The following is a 9,551-nucleotide window of genomic DNA, read 5'->3' as shown; positions in this document are numbered from 1 at the left end:
CCGCCCTCCATCACCCCCCCCCGCCCACCGCCCTTTATCTTTATTTAAGACAGCATCTCATTTAAGAGCCTAGACTGTTCTGGAACATGCCATGTAGCCCAGACTGACCTCAAACTCATGGCAATCTTCCTATTTTGGGCTTCTGGGTGCTGGATTTACAGGTATAAAATACCAAGCCAAGCATGATGCCATCACCTTTTCACATGTGCATTTGTGCATGTGTGTGTGCGCGTGCACATGTATGGGTGTGTGTACGTGCACGTGAAGGTGTCTTCCTCAGTTACTCTCAACGTGACTTTTCTAGGCAGGGTCTCGTACTCAACCCAGAGCTCACCAGTTAGGCTAGATTAGCTGGGCGGCATGCCCTGGGGCTTCTCCTGTGTCCATCCCCATGGCACTGGGATTCCAGGCACTATGCCTGGGTTTTCACATGGGCCCCCGGGGGTCCAAACTCCGGTCCTCATGCTTGTGGGCCAAGCACTTTACCTGCTGAGGGAGCTCCCAGTTCATGATGACCCCTTGTAACCATGAAAATACTGCAGTTCATTTCTCTTTCGAAAAATACTTAAACAAGGGGCTGGAGAGATGACTTAGAGGATAAGGCGCATGTCTGTGAAGCCTAAGGACCCAGGTTCGATTCTCCAGGTCCCACATAAGCCAGATGTTCATAGTGGCACCTGCAACTGGAGTTCGTTTACAGTGTCTACAAGCCCTGGCACACCCATGCTCGCTCTCTCTCTCTCTCTCTCTGTCTCTCTGACTGTAATAAATAAATAGAGATAAGCCGGGCGTGGTGGCGCACGCCTTTAATCCTAGCACTCGGGAGGTAGAGGTAGGAGGATCGCCATGAGTTCAAGGCCACCCTGAGACTCCAGAGTTAATTCCAGGTCAGCCTGGACCAGAGCGAGACCCTACCTCAAAAAAAAAAACCAAAAAAATAAAAAAATAAATAGAAATAAAATATTGGGAAAAGAAAGAAAGAAAAATACTTAAACAAGCTGGGCGTGGTGATGCATGCCTTTAATCCCAGCACTCGGGAGGCAGAGGCAGGAGGATTGCCGTGAGTTTGAGGCCACCCTGAGACTACAGAGTGAATTCCAGGTTTAAACTGGGAAACAAAGTCCATTATTAGTGCAAGAGGAAAACAGGAGCTATTTGGAATGAAGACGTGCCAGCCTGGAAGGTGGCATTTAGCCTGGTGTCCAGGGAATCAGCTGGTGGGACACTGCGGAGTCAAAAGGGATGATACCCCTGCAGGACAACCATTGAGACTAGGGCAGGGCAAAAGGGGTCAGGCCCAGGGCCTGGCTGCACAGAATAGGGCCATGAGGGCTGGAGGAATGGCTTAGCGGTTAAGGCATTTGCCTGCAAAGCCAAAGGAGCCAGGTTCGATTCCCCAGGGCCCATGTTAGCCAGATGCACAAGGTGGTGCAGACGGAGTCATTTGCAGTGGCTGGAAGCCCTGGTGTGCTCATTCTCTCTCTCTCTCTTTCTCTCTCTCTTCTTCTTTCTCTCTATCAAATTAAAAAAGAAAAAATAGGGTCATGATGAGAGAACTAGATGGAACCTTGGGTGCACTTTGCCCAACCTCTGTCTATTACAGATGAGGACACCAAGGTGTAGAGAGGACAGTCGCTGTCCCCCTGGTGACTCAGCAAGACAGGGGACAAGTGAGGACTGAGGTCTGGCTTAGCACTCTAATCTCCCAGAAGGATGCCCACTGCGCTATTATGGCCACATGACCTACCAAAGGTCCTGCTGAAGCATCCTTCCTAAGCCCCTAACCTCTGGACATTTCTGAGCAGCGCTCGATGGGGTAAGAGGAGCATTGCTAGTCCTGGGCTAAAGCTCAGGGAGTCTCACTTAGCAAGCATGGCAGCATGTGACAGCCGCCTGTGTGAGTTTTAGCCATAACCTGAGGTTTGGGACCAGTGATTGCAATTTAAAATTGTAAATATTTTTATTTTTACTTATTTATTTGACAGAGAAAGAGGGAAAGAGACGAGAGAGAGAGAGAGAGAGAGAGAGAGAGAGAGAATGGGCACATCAGGGCCTCCAGCCACTGCAAATGAACTCCAGACTTGTGCACCCCCTTGTGCATCTGGCTAATGTGGGTCATGGGGAATCGAACCTGGGTCCTTTGGATTTGCAGGCAAATGCTTTAACCGCTAAGCCATCCCTCCAGCCCTAGCGATTTCAATTTAACTGAGGAAAGCACCATGACTTTATTTAATACAAGTGTATATGACCCAGAGTCCTTCAGGAATGGCCCAAAATAACAGGGAAACTTGTTTTGCTTAGGTCTCATGAAAAGTGGATGGTCATAAAGATTATGACTGTTGAACAAAAAGTTAAGAGCCATAAATTGGGAGCAGAGCCAGGCATGGTGGTGCACGCCTTTAATCCCAGCACTTGGGATTAGGTGGATTGCCATGAGTTCAAGGCCACCCTGAGACTACACAGTGAATTCCAAGTCAGCCTGGACTAGAGCAAGACCCTACCTTGAAAAACCAAAAGAGATAAAATAATAATAATAATAAATTGGGAGCAACTTAGCAAGGCCTGTTTGCTTACATCTGTGAAATTTATTCCCTCAGCTAGAGGTCAGGACACCTGTCTTAGCAGGGTCTTGGGAGAGGAGGAGCTAGAAGCTCAGAAAGTGATGTGTTGGGTGTAAAGTTAACTTCCTCAGGGCTGAAGAAATGGCTTAGTGAATTCCAGGATGAGAGTGAGACCCTACCTCGAAAAAACAAAACAAAAAAGAGAGAGAGAGAGAGAGAATGAGAGAATGGGCGCACCAGGGCATCCAGCCACTGCAAACAAACTCCAGATGTATGTGCCACTTTGTGCATCTGGTTTTTGTGGGTCCTGGGGAATTGAACCATGGTCTTTTGGCTTTGCAGGCAAGAGCCTTAACTGCTAAGGGGAGGGTATTTTTTCATTCAAACCATTACAATGATACCATGTTTTCGGGCATTTTTTGTTGTTGTTGTTTGTTTTTTCAAAGTAGGGTCTCCCTCTAGCCCAGACTGACCTGGAATTCAGTCGGTAGTCTCAGGGTGGCTTTGAACTCATGGCGATCCTCCTACCTCTGCCTCCCGAGTGCTGGAACGAAAGGCATGTGCCACCACGCCGGGCTTGGGGTAACGTTTTAATAGGCAGCTAGCTGTCCCTTTGCCCAAAGCCTTTGCTGAGAAAGTCCTTAGACAGAGGGCAGTGGCCTCAGCCAGTCATTTCTGAAGAAGCGATTCTTAAGTGAAGAGAAACTGGAAAGGAAAGGCAGGAAGATTGCACAGATCACCGTGGTGGGTTGCCGGTTCCTCCCTCAGCACAAGTGGGTTTTGATTTGCTCTGGGTCTGAGCAGAGGCTAATGGAAGGCTGTTTTCCTTTGTCAGGAGCAGGGTTCTGGAGAACAGCAAGAAGAATCTGGCCAGCAGCTCTGCATTTGTACATGAAGCGGCCTTGGGGATGCGTGTGTGACAATGATCCTGCAGCCAGTGTCCTTTCAGGAAGGACAAACCCAGGGTTAGTGGTTAACGCTGAATCCAAACATCCCTGTCTTAATGCTCAGGGAAACCACCCAGCCCAAGACCACCTGCACAGGGTCGGCCCTCTCAAAATGGGAGGCACCGGAGACGGTACGTTCTTTCTTGGAGGCAGTGGGTTGAAACCATCTTTTAAAATAACCAATTTGTGGGGCTGGAGAGGTGGCTTAGTGGTTAAGCGCATGCCTGTGAAGCCTAAGGACCTTGGTTTGAGGCTCGATTCCCCAGGACCCACGTTAGCCAGATGCACAAGGGGGCGCATGTGTCTGGAGTTCGTTTGCAGTGGCTGGAAGCTCTGGCGCGCCCATTCTCTCTCTCTTTCTTTCTCTCTCAAATAAAAGTAAACAAAAAATACTTTAAAATCCTAAAACATTTAAAAATAATAATAATAATTTTAAAAAAGAGTTTGAGGCCATCCTGAGACTACAGAGTGAATTCCAGGTCAGCCTGAGCCAGAGTGCTGGGTTTAGAGGCACGCACCACCATGCCTGGACTCTCTTTCTACTTAAAAAAATTTTTTTTTTCATTTGTGTTTATTTATTTGATGGTGACAGAGAGAGAAAGAGAAATGGTTTTTCAGCTGCGGCTTAAACACCTGCCAGTGAGGACACCCCAGGTCCCCCCGGCCGTCTGCAGTGAGTTCTAACTTGGGCCATTGGGTTCCTGGAAATTCCCACAATCTCATTACATCCCTGGATGCAGAGAGTGAGAGAAGCTGCGTATGTGTGTAGAGAAGAGGGTGAGAGGGGCCCCACTTTCTCAAAGAAGCTGATTCTGTGACTAATTAAATCTAAAAAGATGTGGGGGGAAATCCTAGCACAAATTTTGTTACACTCTTCATACCTTTAGGCTACCCAAAGGATGGTTGTTACAGAAAAAAAGGAGTAAAACGGGTGAGTGAAGATTTCCTCTGTTTGTAAGAGGAATCGTGTTATCTGCTTTTCTCGGTGCTGTGAAAAATCTGACAAAAGGAAACTGAAAGAAAGGTTTATTTGGGCTCAGAGTTTGGGGTACGGTTCATCGCGATGGGGAAGGTGTGGCAACGGGCGTGTGAGGCAGCTGGTGTCACTGGCTCCTCCACAGTCAGGAAGCAGAGAGAGACAACTGTTCGCTTTCTCCGTTTTATTCAGCCTGGGACCCCAGCCCACAGGGATGGGGTCACCCACATTCAAGGTGGATGTTCCATCATCAGTTAAAGCTATCTGGAAACTCCCTCATAGACACACCCAGAGATGTACTTCCATGGTAAGTTTTTAAAATATTTATTTATTTATGAGTGAGAGAGAGAACACCAGGACCTCTTGCCACTGCAAATGAACTTCAGACACATGTGACACTTTGTGTATCTGGCTTTAAGTGAGTCCTGAGGAACTGATCCCAAGCCTGCAGGCTTTTTATTTATTTATTTGAGAGCGACAGACACAGAGAGAAAGACAGATAGAGGGAGAGAGAGAGAATGGGCGCGCCAGGGCTTCCAGCCTCTGCAAACGAACTCCAGACGCGTGAGCCCCCTTGTGCATCTGGCTAACATGGGACCTGGGGAACCGAGCCTTGAACCGGGGTCCTTAGGCTTCACAGGCAAGTGCTTAACCGCTAAGCCATCTCTCCAGCCCACCTGCAGGCTTTTTAAACAAGTGCCTTTAACCATTGAGCCATCTGCATAGCACCTTCCTTGGCAATTCTAAATTCAGTTAAGTTGACAGTGAAGATTAACTGTCACAGAGACTGGTGGTTTGAATGCAAATGTCAAATGTGTGACTCCATAGACTCAGGTAGATTTTATTTTATTTGTTTTTATTTCTTTGAAAGAGAGAGAGAGAGGCAGAGAGAGAAATGGGTATGTCAGGGCCTCCAGCTGCTGCAAACGAATTCCAGACATATGTGCCACCTTGTATACTTGGCTCCTGGGGAATCGAACCTGGGACCTTTGGCTTTGCAGAAAAGTGCCTTAACCACTAAGCCATCTCTCCAGCCCCCCCGCAAAAAAAAAAAAATCTTTTTTTAAACAGAATTAAAAATATTTTGGAGGGCTGGAGAGATGGTTTAGAGGTTAAGGCACTTCCTACGAAGCCTAAGGAACCAGGTTCGATTCCCTAGGACCCATGTAAGCCACCTGCATAAGGTGGCGCATGCATCCGGAGTTCATCTACAGCAGCTGGAAGTCCTGGTGCAGCCATATTTTCTCTCTCTCTCTATCATGTAAATAAATTAAAAAAAAAAAAAACACAAAAGGAATCATTCAGTGGAGTAGGCCCTGAAGGGCACAGTCAAATTCAATGCCAGCCAATCACAGGCCATGTGCTGTGTAGGAAGAGAAGTTACATAAGAAGAGGTGCAAAAAATAAAAAAATATTGAATAGGAGACAGAAATAGGTTAGATGGCTGAGGGCAACAGGGCTTCCAAAGTGAACAGTTTTTCCTTGGCTAAAAGCAGGAAATGTCCTTTAGCCTATAATAAGAATCTGGGAGGGGGGGTGGAGGGATGGCTTAGTGGTTAAGGCATTTGCCTGCACAGCCAAAGGACCCAGGTTCTATTCCCCAGCACCCATGTAAACCAGAAGTACAGGGGGCGCACGCATCTGGACTTCATTTGCAGTGGCTGGAGGCTGTGGCACGCCCATTCTATTTCTCTCTTTCACTCTTTCTCTGTCAAATAAATAAATAAAAATTAAAAAAAAAAAAAGAAGAAGAATCTGGTTCTTATCTTTTTTTCTCTAAAGGAGTTCTCTAAGCCACTGCCTTGCTGGCGCCAGAAATGTCAAGAGTTCCCATTTCCTAATTCTGGGTTAAGAGGAGCAAAACAGCCGCACCGTCTGCATAGCACGCAAAGCCCCTCACAGAGCGGCTCCTTCTCTCCTCTCCTGAAACTCCCTGCTCCTCACGCTTTCTTTTTAGCTGTCTCGGGAAACTCCACACTGCTGTCCACAATGGCTGGACCAGATTGCATTCCCACCAACAGTCCAGAAGGGTTCCTTTTCCCACACCCTCGCCAGCAGTTAGGGTCATTTGTTTTCATGATGGTCGCCACCCTGACACTCTTCCTTTTTCTGCTCTCCTTATCCAAATACATGCATCTCCCCTTTCTCCTTTCTCTTTCTCTCTCTCTTCTCTCTCCCAACTCTCTTTTTCCCTCCCCCCTTCTCTCCCTGCCCTTTTCTCTTTCCGCCCCATCACAAAAACATCTTAAATCCCTCCCCCAAAAAAGTCTGTCTGTAAGTCCCCAGGTGCCAACCTTCCCTTCCTGTTTTGGATGGCACCAGTCTATGCTAACTTTGCAGAAGACCCAGGGCCCAGGAGACATTCCAGGGAAAGTTGCTGGGTTAAATAGGAGTGTTGCTCTCGCTACTGGCCATAGAACCTTCTCCATGATTATGTCAGGGTGATAGACATTGAGGCGACTCAATCAAAACAGAAAATAAGAGGCTACTGAATGCCAAACACTAAAGGCAGTTTCAAACATGCCCTTCAATGCTCACGGAACATTACGGAATTGGGAGCAGAAAGGATGTAAGAGCCACGTGGCGGGAAGGCATACTGTGATGCATTGTCCTATCCACAGGAACCAGCTAGTGCATTCATGATCCCACAGTAATTACTAATGCCCTCCCCCACCCAATGAAGAGACCCTCAGAATGGGAAAGAAGGGACAGAGAAGGATCACCGGTTGGGAATATGACCAATTTGCAGTATGTTTATACACATACATATTAAAGTTCCCAATAAAAAAATATATTTTTTTAGGAGCTGGGCATAGTGGCGCACGCCTTTAATCCCTGCACCTGGGAGGCAGAGGTAAGAGGATTGCTGTGAGTTCGAGGCCACCCTTAGACTACATAGGGAATTCCAGGTCAGCCTGGACTAGAGGGAAACCCTACCTTGGGAAAAAAAAAAAAAAAAAAAAAAAATATATATATATATATATATATATATATATATATATATATATATTACAGCTAGAGAGATAGCTTAGCAGTTAAGGCACTTGCCTGTGAAGCCTGAGGACCCATGTTCGACTCTCCAGATCCCACATACGCCAGACGCACAAAGGTGAGGCAAATGCAAGGTCTCTCATGCCCACTAGGTGGCGCAAATGCCTGGAGGTTGATCTCAGTAGCTGAGGCTCTGGTGCACCAATTCTCTCTCTCTTGCTCTCTCTCTAAAAAAAAATAAAAATAAAACCCAACCAAGAGCTGAGAAAGGCTCTGTCAATCTCAAAGACTCCCTAAATTCCATATCAGAAGCATAAGAAGGTCAAGGCCATCCTTTGCTCCATAGCGAGTTCTAGGCCAGCCTGAGATACAATGAGACCCTGTTTTAAAATAAAACAAAGCGTCTGCTAGAACTCTTGACGTGACACGGGCTGTGGCAAAAACGTCTGTTGGCTGATGCTGGTCTGCTGTGTTATTTCCCACCTTCCTGCAGCTCCCAAAATACAGCTTCCTGGCTGTCTCTCCTCCCTCATGTCTTTCCTTTTGAATTGTACCTCCTCTCTGCAGGTACCACTTATGGGATACCTCTTTTTTGTTTGGTTAGTTTTGCTTTTCAAGGTAGGGTCTCACTCTAGCCCAGGCTGACCTGGAATTCACTATGTAGTCTCAGGGTGGCCTCGAACTCACGCTGATCCTCCTACCTCTGCCTCCCGAGTGTTGGGATTAAAGGTGTGTGCCACCACGCCCTGCTCCCTTCTCCATTTCTTTTTCTTTTTCATTCTTTTTGTTAAATATTTTGAGAGAGAGATAGAAAGAGACAGAGACTCAGAGAGATAGAGGGAGAGAATGGGCGCACCAGGGCCTCCAGCTACTGCAAACGAACTCCAGACACATGCGCCACCTTGTGCATCTGGCTTACATGGGACCTGGGGAACCGAACCAGGCTCCTCAGGCTTTGCAGGCATGTGCCTTAACTGCTAAGCCATCACTCCAGCCCCCTTCTCCATTTCCTTTTTTTTTTTTTGGTCTCAAAAAATTTTTTTTCAGGGCTGGAGAGATGGCTTAGCGGTTAAGCGCTTGCCTGTGAAGCCTAAGGACCCCAGTTCGAGGCTTGGTTCCCCAGGTCCCACGTTAGCCAGATGCACAAGGGGGTGCACGCGTCTGGAGTTCGTTTGCAGAGGCTGGAAGCCCTGGCACGCCCATTCTCTCTCTCTCCCTCTATCTGTCTTTCTCTCTGTGTCTGTCGCTCTCAAATAAATAAATTAATTAATTAATTAAAAAAAATTTTTTTCAAAAATCAAATAAAATTTAATATGGTAAAGAAGTTAGTGAACTGCAAAGGACTTTATAAATGACTGCCACTTTTAAGAAAAAATAGGCTAAAAGTGCTCTATAAAATATATATAAATATATATATAAGTATAAAAAATATGGAACACTTCACAAATTTGCGTGTCGTCCTTGTGCAGGGGCCATGCTAATCTTCTCTGTACCATTCCAATTTTAGTATATGTGCTGCCAGAGCAAGCACCCATTTCTCCATTTCATTCTTTCTTAAAAATATATTTTATTCATTTATGTATTTGAGAGAAAGAGGGAGAGAGAAAGAGAGAGAATGGGCATGTCAGGGCCTCCAGCCTCTGCAAACGAACTCCAGATGCATGCGACCCCTTGTGCATCTGGCTAACGTGGGTCTTGGGGAACCGAACCTGGGTCCTTTGGCTTTTCAGGCAAACACCTTAACTGCTAAGCCATCTCTCCAGCCACCCCTCTTGTCCATTTCTTGAATGACACAGCCTGAATGAGATCAGCTCGGCCATCCATTTCAACTCTGGAGGTCATGTCTGTTTGAGCCCATGTTCTCCTACGGGGGATATAAGAAAAGAAAGGAGCTTCTGGAAGTCCTGTAACGTGGCGACCTCGTCTCACAGCAGATACGGCAGGCCCGACTCTGACCGTCAATAGAGTTGTAACAGCCTCAGATCCTTTCAGACAGGAAAGGACATCATGCCATTGTGTTTTGGCACCATTGTTCCCTCTCTGTCTGTCACCATTCATTCGGCCAACCTCTAGTGA

At 46.8% G+C, this 9,551-nt stretch overlaps 1 non-coding gene across 1 annotated transcript; it reads right to left on the bottom strand.

Moving 5' to 3' along the window:
* Positions 1–8,899: 8,899 nt before the first annotated feature.
* LOC123455930 lies at positions 8,900–9,006 on the bottom strand. The gene has a single exon (XR_006634227.1). It is a non-coding gene; the product is annotated as a U6 spliceosomal RNA (small nuclear RNA).
* Positions 9,007–9,551: the final 545 nt, after the last annotated feature.

Source organism: Jaculus jaculus, chromosome 18 (genome assembly GCF_020740685.1).
Source record: "Jaculus jaculus isolate mJacJac1 chromosome 18, mJacJac1.mat.Y.cur, whole genome shotgun sequence".
Classification (NCBI taxonomy): Eukaryota; Metazoa; Chordata; class Mammalia; order Rodentia; family Dipodidae; genus Jaculus; species Jaculus jaculus.
Note: the sequence above shows the minus strand (reverse complement) of the source record. Positions and strands in the feature narration are given on the sequence as shown.